Source organism: Terrapene carolina, unplaced genomic scaffold, assembly GCF_002925995.2.
Source record: "Terrapene carolina triunguis isolate 2854851 unplaced genomic scaffold, T_m_triunguis-2.0 Scaffold62, whole genome shotgun sequence".
In the NCBI taxonomy this organism is placed as follows: domain Eukaryota; kingdom Metazoa; phylum Chordata; order Testudines; family Emydidae; genus Terrapene; species Terrapene triunguis.
The window spans coordinates 61,332,423-61,344,865 of NW_020664413.1; the positions used below are offsets into that span (position 1 = coordinate 61,332,423).

General features: G+C 43.4%; 1 protein-coding gene across 3 annotated transcripts in view; it reads left to right on the top strand.

The window, feature by feature from the left end:
- MAP2 (microtubule associated protein 2) overlaps positions 1-12,443 on the top strand; it is a 319,652-nt gene that overhangs the window by 52,385 nt on the left and 254,824 nt on the right. For all 3 annotated transcript variants that reach the window (XM_026647705.2, XM_026647706.2, XM_026647707.2), the window contains exon 2: positions 6,481-6,539. The gene's annotated coding sequence lies outside the window, so the exon portion shown is untranslated. The remainder of the gene's footprint in view (positions 1-6,480; positions 6,540-12,443) is intronic.

Below are 12,443 nucleotides of genomic sequence, written 5' to 3' on the forward strand. Positions count from 1 at the left end.
CTCTGTCATATTATTGTGCAAAATGTTATACATGGATCCTTAATCCACGGACCTCTGCAGTGTCTGTATAATATATTACACACCCACAACCTACATTAAAAGAACATTTTTAAGGTTACAAAGTCCAACACTCAAAAGTTAGGAACTGCCAGAATTATAGTTGCCTGTGCAACCTTAATTCAATCCCTGTGTGTGTATTATGATACAGTCTTTAATTACGTGAGCACATACTGCTTTTTCCACAGGACACTGACTTCATTCAGTGCACAGAATGGACAGCGCTCACTTAGTGAGCAGCTATACCAGGGGTTCTCAAACGGGGGGTCGGGACCCCTCAGGGGGTCACGAGGTTATTACATGGGGGGTCACGAGCGGTCAGCCCCCACCCCAGACCCCACTTTGCATCCAGCATTTATAATGGTGTTAAATATATTAAAAAGCGTTTTTAATTTATAAGGGGGGTTGCACTCAGAGGCTTGGTATGTGAAAGGGGTCACCAGTACAAAAGTTTGAGAATCACTGAGCTATACTATATTTTGTTTTCTCCTTTTTTGTGTGGTGTGTGCTTTATTTATTGCTCACTATTCAAACCCTGCTGTGAAGACTGAATTACTAATTTCTGCATAGGCTTTTCTATGGCACTCATATTATAGAATCCAAGTGCTTCACAAATATTAATGAATTTATTTTTACAACACCCCTGTGAGGTGAGGGAGTGGTGGTATCCCCATTTCACAGAGAGCAATCTGAGTCAGAGAGATTAAGGTTAAAAGTACATAATAATTTTGGGTGCAAATATGACTTGAAAATTGTATAGACAAGTAATAGATTTAGAGGACCTGATGCTGATCTTAATTTCACCAGTGTAAACCCAGAGTAATGCCGTTAAAATAGGGAGAGTTACAAGGGAGCACATTCCATGCAAATAAGAACAGAAACAGGCTCAGAATGTTTATGTAGGGTGAGATTTCCAAAAGTGCTTAGTGTTGGCCTAACTCTGCTCCGATTATAGTCAGTGGGAGTTTTACCATTGACTTCAATGAAAGCAGAATTAGGGCAACACTGATCACGCATGAGAATTTTTAAAAGAGTAATCTGGAAATCAGAGAAAGTTTTAAACAGAAAGAGGCAGTAGGGCTTTCTTACTGACAACTTACTGTGTGAAAACTTACTGATCAGGTGAATTCCTTTCCCTAAAACTGAGAGATTAACGTTTAGGAAGTAAATTTTCAGAATAGCATACAGGAAACCAAACTCTGAGCTCTTATTAACAGTATAATGTTGCGTGTCTAATCTGTTTTGCACTTCAGGGAAGATGCTCCAAATATCTGTCATGTTACTCAGTTCCTTCACCTCAGAGCTATGCTGTTACAGATTGTTCCTTATGCGTGGACAATCCAAATGGTTTTATAACATTCTTTACAACCTGTAAAAGTTTGAGGGACTCAGAGAGGCTAATGAAAGTATTGAGGTAGTTGAGAATATCCTTCCCCCAAACAGAGAGAAAGTTGTGCTCCCAAGGAAATTCTGGTTTGAAAAAGTAACAGAAGATGCATTTATTGTATTTCCACATAAAACTCTGTGTGTGCCTGGCTGTCACAATGGGCTTCAGACATGAACCTTGGTCAGACATGAACCTTGTGAATTAGCCTTGTGTATTTTCTGGGAAAGGGCCTTTTGAGTACATTCTTTCCTCATTCCACTTTGCTGTTTGACTGAGGACAAAGCAGTCTTGGACATTTCCACAGCTAGCAAGATGCAGATGCAGTCTCTCTGTGAAATGGGTGGTGGTCTCAGTCTAGTTGCAACGGATCACATTGCTGATCTTATCTCTACATTTGTCACAAATTGGTACCTGTGTTTATCAGTCTCTGCAGTGAGGAAAAGGGCATGGAGAATGACGAGGTATCCCCTCCAGCGCCTGACTGAGGCCCACCGATGGACCTTGTTGAGGGAATCTTGCGCTGTTGTTGCCCATGCTGGTTAGATGGAAGACTTCAACCATCAGAGCTGTCATTCTAACCTCTCTCCCATGTAGTTCACGCAAAAATGATAGCATTGCCCAATTTGATTTAAGGGAAGGAGGGTCAGAATTCAGTATAGGTGTGTCCTTTAAAAACACCTCTAATTTTATTAGTCACCATGTGTGGGGAGGGAAATGCCAACACACAGAGTTGCTAATTGTTTTGCTCTGAGTCAGAGACATTGGTGTGGCCCTGTTTATTAGGAGTCGTTTCCTAAATTTGCACTGGGTGTGCACCAAAAGCCGATGAGCAAGGCCTGTGATTCTTAAAGCCCTTGAGGTGGTAAAAGAAATTAGGGCATTTCGTTACTGTGAATGAAGAAGGTAGGCACACAGGTGCCTGTCCCTTTTTATACTGTGCGCCTAACCTTAGTACATAGGAACCTTAGTACATAGGAACCAAAATTCCATGAATTCTATGGTCCTCACCCTCTCAGCAACATCTCAGGACCGAGGGTGTCAAACTTCTTGCAGATCCAGCAATATTAGCCTGGACATTTGTCCTCGTCAATGAGTAAACATGTTGTGGACTGTGCCTTTAAGATGCAATACATTCATATTTGTTGGAGCCTCTTCAGTTATGTCTCTGTGTTAGCTGCCTCTGTGTCTGATAAAGCGCAAGATACCAAACCAATTACCAGTTCTTTGTCTGAATCCTGACTGGGAGGGGCCTGAGATACTGGCAGAGGTCGGGGACTACTGGACGGGGTTTGTTGCCCATTTCTCATCTGTCTTGCCCAGGAAAGGAAGGTTAGAGGCAAGTTGTTAACAGGTAGCATTTTTTCACTGGCAGTTACTGACTATTTTAGGGCAAGAAGCAGCCTTCATAAAGAACTTCAAATCTTTAGTACACTGCACTGCATTTTAGGGTGGGGCCAGTACAGCTGTTGAAGACAAATCTCATTTAGCTAGTCTGACAGGATTAGAGTTGATTTTCTTCTCAGACATATGGAGTTAACCAATGATAATAGGGTCCCTCCCAACTGAGATATTTTAGGGAATGACTCTTCATTTGCTGGTACAGAGAGGAGGGAGGAAGCAGATCAGCAGGTTTTTCCCTCCTCTTGATTATGCCTCTAACTTTACATCCTCTCACAAGTACTGTCTGTATAATTGACACATGAAACCGATCTGTTTTTCTTTTCAGTGTGTTGTCTAATGATTAAAGCAGGAGGCTGAGAGCCAGGACTCCTGGGTTCTCTTCCCTGACTTGCTGTGACTTAGGCCAGTCACATGTCCTGCCTGTCACTCAGTATGACCCTGATCCAAAGCCCATTGAAATCAATGGGAAGACTCCCATTAACTCCAGTGGTCTTTGGATCAGGCCCTCTATAAAATGGAGATCTAATAATCCCTACCTCACAGGAGTATTGTGCGATGTAATAACTTTAAAGAGTTGGAATTCCTATTACTATTTGTCATCTTGTCTATCCTCCCCCCTTCTGTGTGTAGCAATGAAGATTTTAATATGTTTTTGTTCAGTCGCGATGACTAAATAACAAAGACATTTTTGCCACTGGCACTCTCTGCAGTGGTTAGTCATCTGGATAGCAGTGCAGTGGTTCAGGGCAGCTGTAAGCATTCCTGCCATGCCACCTGCTTTTCTTGGATTAAAGCTGGAAAGGAAACTTAGGCAGTGCAATGAAACACAGTGCATAAATAATATTTCATACGTTGCTTGTATGTATAGTAGCTGCTTTCCTTCCAAGAACTGCAAAGCACTTAATATAATGAATTAAGCCTCATTATATCCATGCAGGGTGGTAGGGATTACTGTGCGCATTTTACATTGCGGGGGCAAAGGAGGTAGGAAAGAGAGAGTTTAAATGACTTCCTCTAGGTCACACAATAGGTTAGTTGTCGAGCCAGGAAGAGCACTTGGGAGTCCTTACTCCCAGTCCCTGTCATTTAAACCCTTGGCAATGTTCCTTCCTTAAAGATATTCTGTAGAACTTCTCTATGATGCGCAATAAGAACCAGCATCTGTAGGTCTTGTCGCATTGAGTTGCCGTTTGTGAATACGTTATTTTATTTGCCCGTGGGGTTCCCTGAAGTGAGTCAGCTGTCAGTAGAGCGATCAGTCAGGTCTGCCATTTTATCCACATTTTCTTCATTTGCTGGCCTTTGGTACTTCTTACTTAGTGCTCTCATTACTACCTTTGCTAAACCAGTACCTTGGGCTTGATCTAGCCATAGGGAGGACTGTAACGGGGTGGCCTGCCCCTTTAATGGCCTGTGGCTAACCAGCCACATTCAATCAGCCCTGCCTGTGCCATAATTAGCAGCCTCCCATCCTAAAGGGGCAGCACTAATTGGGGTCAGGTGGCAGCCTGAAACACCTGGACCTCATAAAAGGGTTGAAAGAGAAACCCCAGGAAGCAAGCTGGGTTCATGAAGTGACTGGAACTCAGTGCTGTATCCCGGAGCAGAGAGACTGAAAGCTGGGAGCTCAGTTCATCGGAAGGGCTGAAGGGAAGCCCAAGCAGGGTGGAAGAACTTGTGTGACCCTGGAAGGAGATTGAACTCTGAAAGTGACCCAGCTGGAGGGAAGAGCCACATGAATCCCTGGGAGAGGCAGAAAACCCAGGGGAGGGGGCACTGAGGTAGGGAATGCCTGCCGACCCTCGCTCAGCCAGCCGGGGATGCTACAGGGCAGCTATGCCCTGTGACAGAGACCTTCTGCATATAGGTCTTCTCTCCACCATGTGGAAGGGAGAGGCTTAGCTTACCTTCCCAGTACCTCCTTGCCCCTCTCCAGACCCCACACAGCCTGTGCAGGGAGAGGAGGGCGGAAAGTGAGCAGGCCAAGGGGAGGAGTGGGTGGAGGCAGGGAAAATGCTCAGAGAGAGTCCCTGGAGCGGGGGTGGGAGGACATAGCCTGGGGCAGTATTGTCTTTTTGCAGGACTTTCCTTTGGGAGATCTGAGGGGGACCAGGACCTGGGAGAGTCCCCCATATTGTGGCACGATGGAGCCAGAATGCCAGGGTGAGAGGTGGGGGTGGAACTCTTGTGGGGTCAGGTTTCCTGGGGATGTCTGAGGCAAGGCCTGTGGTCTCTCCCAGGAGTGGAAGGGTTAGTATGGTGGGATATCTGTGAAAGGATGGGATTTAGAGTGGGAAGGGATGATCTAGCCCTTTTTATTAGCCAGGTTTCATGCAGTTTTTACACTAAGCCACTCATATTGCCAACAGTGAGGAAAGCGATTTCTTTGTTGCTCAAATGTTACCATACATTTAGTGCTTAACCCATTATTATGAATTTAACAATGATTAGACCAGCAATAAAATATAATTTTGTAAGGACTTGCCTTAAACTTTGTCTTCCAGTATCTTCAGATCTAATTCTTTCAGTCTATGGTCCATTATGAAATCAGGCCCTAGCCAGGGAAAATGGCCACCCTACTGAGAGGGTAATAGCTAGGGTGACCAGATAGCAAGTGTGAAAAATCGGGACGGGGGTGGGGGGGGGAACAGAAGTCTATATAAGAAAAAGACCCAAATATTGGGACTGTCCCTATAAAATTGGGACATCTGGTCACCCTAGAAATAGCTCTGGACGTTGCACAGAGAAAATGAAACACTGACCAGTATTTCTAAATAGTGCCTGAAAAATTAGTTCGGAGAGGCAGTGTGGTCCAGTGGATAGGATACTGGATGGCTCCTCTAGAGACCTGCAGGTCACTTCACCTATGTTTCCTCTTTCACCCTTTGCTTAATAGAGCCCTTCTTGGCAGGGTCTATCACCGTTTGTCTGTACAGTGCCTAGCACAATGGGGCCCGATCTCTGTTTGACGCTAGAGGCTGCTGTAATACAGTTGTTAATTTACTTAGTTGACTCATATTTTAATTGCTGGCATTTTTCTTTCTTAAATATAGAGTCACAAATGTCTTATTCAGTGAGAGCATAAATAAGGGGTAAGATTCTCTCTCAACAGGTGTCATGCCAACCCACCCAAAAGACAGTTTGGCCCAAGTCCTCAGCTTTGGGTGAGGAGTGCACACAGCAATTCAGAAGGGAGGAAAGATGTGCAAAGGTGGCTTGAAACCACCTCTGCTCCCCCAATCCTAGATCTGCAGTTCCCTGGCATGAGTCAGTGCAGCAGAAGGCAGCAGAAGGCAGAGCTGCTCTGACTTGACTGGCTGCCAACAGTCCAAGCGGATGAAGCCCAGAAAAGCCCTGGCCACCCCCTCTACATTGGCAACCAGGAAGGGTGGTGTCCTCGGAGCTACAACACAGGCTTCACACCACAACTGGGTCACCCTATGCTCATATGTTCCTCCCATTACAGCTGGCTGTGCCCCTTCTAGATGTGCTTTACTTTGCACCAGAATAAAGTAGCTGCCTCACAAGGCTTCTGAATCTCCTTATAACCTTCAACTGGACTAAATGACTGTTTAACATTGAAGAGCCTTTTCCTTTAGTAGCTGTAACCGACTGAGGTATTTGTTTTGTTTCAGACTCTGGAAATCTGATCTAAGCTATCCTGTGACTGACAACTTTACAGCTATACCAAGAGGTGGGTTTTCTGTTTGTGTTGGTCTAAGATTCCCTCATTCCAGAGTTTGGACAACACTGTGCATCCCTGATTTTACTATGTCTGGTCAACTAGCCAATTCCTATGGACTCCCAAACAAAATGAAGATTGTTTCTCATCGAGTTCTGTGTGCGTGTGCTCACGTGTATTTTGGTGGTTTTTTAAATGAAATAATGAGCACATTTACTCAGCCTTACAGTGGATGGGTTTCTGAAACCGAAGAAACTCTAATGAAAACAAAAATGCACAGTGAATTTGCCAACTTCTTTGTACAGATGTTTCTGTTTTCAATAGAAATTGTCTTACAGACAGTGTCAGTTAACATATCCAAGAGCCAGGCCTACTGAGCACAAGTACTGTAAACTGAATCGACAACAGAGCATTTTTCGATTCTCAAATATCACGTTTTGGCGGAGCAGCTGCCAAGAACATTTACCGCAAAATGAACTGATAGACAGTCTATCAGTTACAACACGGAATTCATTGTCTGAGGTTTCTTTTCTCTGTTTTGCCCAAACGTTTTATTGGGGATGTTTATAGAATACACTAATGCATCCCAACCGCAGATGCAACCAGAAATGTTAGTTTGTGGAACTTAATGGAGCATCCTATCATTATCTACTAAGAAAAAGATTATATAACAAGGGTGTAGACAGTTCTTCACTGGGGGAGGGGCTGGAGTTAAAAAATAATAAAACAGCTGCTGAATGTTGTTTTTACACTATCTAATTATTGTCGCAGGGACAATCCCCTGATAACTCCCAGTTTGCTCTTTTCAGTCTATGAGAGGTACCACCCTCTGATGGTCTCGATTGTTTGAAGTCTCTCTCTTTCCCCCAGGGTGTCAGCTGGCTGTTGTAGCCAGGGCCAGGCCGAAGGTCTCTCCTGGACCAGGGTCTAGCTCTTTCTTCCCTGGCTGGGATATGGCTCAGCAAACAGTGTCTCCTCTCCTTGGGAAGGGGTATTCTGTGTACCTGGGTGAGGTTCACTGGCTGTGCTTCTCCCATTATTTCTGCAGCCAAGCTAGCTGTTTCCCTTCTTATCGCATGATCCTCTTTGTGTGTGTGAGTGAGAGAGAGAGAGAGAGAGATCCCTCTCTAGGGAGACCTGGATAGGTCCAGCCAGCTGCCACTCCTGTGGGGCTGACTCCCAGAGCCTCTTGATTGGCTTCTCTCTTTGTGGGGAAAAAAGCTCATGGAACTCGTGGGACTTGGGAGGCCAGGCATCAGGGAGCCCCCAGGATTCTTTGCTGTCCTTTTGCATCAGTCCCATCATGCCTGGGAGTCAAAGAGCCTCCAGCTGCCATCTTATTTGTAGTCATTGCCTTGTCAGCATCTCTGGGTGAGAAAGGAACCCAGGTGGTGAAATAAGCAAAACATAAAAGCAGTTGTTTTCCAGTGTAATCAGCCGATCAGCTGTGAGGTGTTTCCTTTCTTCAGTCTGCTACGTTCTAGGCTGTCCTACAAAGAACACAGTGACTATAGAAAACCAAGAGGCCAGCTAAATGCTCCAGTTTGCCCAAGGATTGTGTGTTTTTAATTCTGAAATCCTATGCCATTCTTACTAAGTGAGGAGTGACTGAGTGAAGTACAAACAACATGTACTGTATGTGTTTTCCAGGTGATAAAATGAAATCTTTTAATGCTTTAAAAATACAGTAGAACCTTATTTATCCAAACCTCCATTATCCGGCCCTCTGTATTAACCTAACCGGGCAGCAGGGCTTGGGCTGTCAGTCCCGGGTGACGGGGCTGACAGTTGGAGCCCGGCCTCCTGGGGCTGACTGCCAGAGCCCTGCTAATTCTCCTGATTATCCGAATTTTTGATTCTGATCTTTCCCTCGTCCCAATTATATTGGATACATGGATTCCACTGAATTGGGGAGGAGGGGCAGATAAAATTCCCCCAAGCCATAGTTGTCCATGCCCATGTATAAGTTCAGACTGCTATTGGCCCTGATTCTGATGCCACTAAGTCAATGGCAAAACTCTGCAAGACTTCAATAGGAGAGTAAGCAGGCATCATTTTTTTTCTTTGTTAGCAGCTCTTTGTTGACTTGAACATGTGCAGTTAAAACGAGTACTGAACATTAGTCACTGCATGGCAAAGGGGCACTTACCTGGCTTTGTAGATGTGCACTGTGGGCCAGGTCCTCAGAAGCTGTAAGTCAGTCTAACACCAGTGATTTTAATTTTAAAAGTACACTGTTGAAGCCAGTCGGAGTTTTGCCTTTTACTTTGTGTGAGCAGGTTTGAGCACTGAGGTCCAGATTTTTAAGGGTACTTCGGCGTTGCTATCCTGAATGCAGCAACAGCTAAATACCCTTAGAAATCTGTGCCTAAATCCTGGAGAATATGTATTGAATGTGCTGCCTGCTATTAATAAAACCTAATCACAAATAACAATACGTTTTAGTTGACATATCTGATCAATTCATTCACACATTTTGCCATACTATAACTTATATTACAGTAAGACCTAAAAGTCACAACTAACATGGGGTGGGGTGGGGTGGGGAGGGATTTTGCTAGATGCTGCATACACATGTAATATGAGATAATCCTTAGCCCAAAGATCAAAGCTAAGCCTGGCTTCCTTAGGAAACAGTGCATTTGAAATTGGTTTTGCAGACTTTTAATTCTACCTCTGTAGAACTTAATAGAAAGAAATGAAAAAACTTGAACATTTCCAGAAACCCTTCTGTTTACTCTGAGCCAGATTTTTCAGAAGTGCTTGGCTCCCACAGGTGGGGCAAGATTTTCAAAAGTACTTGGGTCACATTTAAGCATTTAAATGAAGAGCCAAGATTTTCCAAATTTAGAGGAATGTGTGCAGAACATTTCTGAGTACCTGGGTGTGGATTATCTTCTTTAGCCCCTTCCATTCCATTTAATGTCTTCACATGTCCATGCACGTACGCACATGGGGCTATGACTTTTGAAGGTGCATTTGCTAACTTGAATGATGCAGTAAAGATACGGCAATGGCTTATGACCAGTGTACATGGAACCACACAGATGCTGCTTCACTGAAGTTAGAACAGGTTAATGAGACGTTAAGTGACCTTCTGAGGATGGACAGTGCTTCCCAAAAATGATTTCAGAAGAATGTTAATTCCGTTCTTTAACATCTGCTATTAAACGACTCACACCGTCCATTTAGCTACAGTATAGACTGTGCTTGATCTGATAATATCCAGAAACAGTTGACCATGTGGAGAAGTTTTATTCTCTTCTGTGCACAGAGGGAAGAGAAATTACTTCTTAATTAAATGTAGTAATCAATTATCTGAATTGCATTTTAGTAAACCAGACTTATAGCAATTTCCATCTATTTGCCAAGGGAAGACACAGCGCAAGACCCAATGAAGATTTTTCAGTTGAAATTTTATTAGTTGCCCAACTTTTCTCTTTCACCAATATTATCTTCTTTCTCCTCTCCTCCCCTCCCCCACAAATCCAGGCCATGTTCAGATCCAGCTGTTTCCATCTCCACAATACATACAAAACTTCACCTGTCCCCTTCTGTCTTGACTGATAAATCATCTCTCCCGGCCCTGATTGCCTCCCACCTGCATTACTGCAGCCTCCCTGATACCCATATTGCTCCTTCCTGCCAATCTAAAATCCAGCTACAAAAATTATCTTCTTTTTCTGTTAATCTGACCTTGTCTCACCACTTTGTGAATACCTATGCTGGCTCCCTCTTGCCCAGCCCATTGAGGTTACATTTCTTGTCTGGCCTTCAAGGCGCTACACAAATTCTCTCTCATCTGCATATCCAAACTCATATCACTGCATTTTCCTCACCCCTCCACTCCACCAGCAATGTCGATTTCAATGCTGCAGCTTCCACACCTTTTTCTATGCAGCCCCTTTGCATGGAACATCCTCCCCACCCAGTTCACCAAGCCATCCAGGTCCCTCCTAAAGACTCCCTGTAAGGTTGATTGAAAATTTTCAATAGGGAAAACGTTTGGTTTGTCTATGAAAACCTGAAACATTTTCACAAATACTCAACTTTTTCTGTTAAAACTTCCGTGTCAAACCGCCAGATAACTGAAAACTTGTAAGGTCCGTTTTAAGCTTAACTTTTTTTTTGGTTTGGTGTTTTTCTTAGAAAATTGTCATTGAAAAAACTTCTTTGTATCAACATTTCTCAGTGAGGAGAGGGAGAATAAGCATTTCCTGACCATCTCTAACTCCTTATAACTTCCACAAGGCACAAGCCAAAAATAACGATAAGATTTTTTTAAAAAGCACAAAAGGCATTTAAGTAGGTGAAAGTCCTATTGATGGTCAATGGGGGGCTGGGCACTAAAGTCCCATTTGTTCCTTCCTCTAAAAATGATACACAACCTCTGTTCTCAGGGCATCCCATCTTTTCTGCTTCTGTCTTTCGAGATTTCAAGCTCTTCAGGTCAGGGACTGTGACTATTTTATCTGGCTCCCAGACTATTGGCAGAGCTTAGCAAATAACTAGAATTTGCTCTGTTTCCTAGACTGCCGAGCTGTCATCCCACTGCAGAATAGTAGTTCACCACTGTCACTTTTCTCAGGTAATATAGTGCCAACAAAATTAATCCCTGGTGTGATTTCATTGGTTTAAACAGAAGCAATACACCTTCTCTTACTGTTTTGTTTTTAATGGTGATGTCTGTATTTTCTATGTCAATACGCAGCAATAATTTAAAACAGTGGTTTTCTTACAAACAGTGGTTCAGATTGTGCTCTGTCTGCTCTTTTGTCTTTCAGTGAAATGGGTATTCTGTTTATTTCTGTGTTTTTGTTTTTGTTTTAAATTATAAGGATCCAGGAATTAACAGTTTAGTTATTTTTAGAGGCATTTGTTCACATATAAGTGTGAGGTCTTCCGAGATGTCTCTGATAGGTTCTCTTTAATGCCTTAGAGAAATTAAAGGCTTTCTCAAAATACACATGGCATATGAGAAACAGAAAGGAAAAATATACACACTCGGTAAATGAGAGCCAGGGAGAAATATAAACACATTCTCACACACACTTTGGCTATAGTGTCATCAAAAGTGACCCAAACAATATGCCACAAGGTTCCATGTGCTGATTAAGCATTACTGATATTTCTCTTATCTGTAATGATGAGGGCAATTATATCAAAAATAATATTAACGCGTAAGAGGCACTGTAGTGGTGACTACCACTTACGAGTTAGTGAGGACATAGCACAAAGGCAAGGTAGTGCTAGGTGAAGGGGAGGATAGGAAGGATGACCCAGTAGTTAGAATGCTAGCCTAGAACTTGGCAGACCTGGGTTCAAGTCCTTGTTCTGCAACATGCTTCCTGTGTGACCTTGGACAAGTCAGGAGGGTTTAGGCTCCTAAATGTGTTTTTGAAAATGAGATTTAGGTGCCTGAATCAGTTAGGCATTGCAATGTTGAGCACAGCAATGCCTGAGTAGCTTTAAAAGTCTGGGCCATAGTCTCTCTGTTCCCCGTCTATAAAATGGCCAAATACCACTTCCTCACCTCACAGGGATGTTGTGAGGTTACAATATGCTAACAATTGTGAGATACTCAAGTACTGTGGTAAAAGGGGGCCTGATAAGTACCTTAGATGGAAATGTATTGTATCTGTAATGCCTAGGTTTGCATAAGCACAAATAGGGGAATCTCAAGTAGGAAGTAGAGAGGTTAGTTTACCCCTATAGTTGGCACTGTGCAACAGCTGCTGGGATACTGTGTCCCGTTCTGGTGTCAATAATTGAAGCAGGCTGTTCGTAAATTGGAGAGGGCTCAGAGAAGAGCCACGAGTGATTAAAGGATTAGAAAACATGCTTTATACTGATAGATTCAAGGAGCTCAATCTATTTAGCTTAACAAAGGGAAGGTTAAGGGGTGACTTGACTACT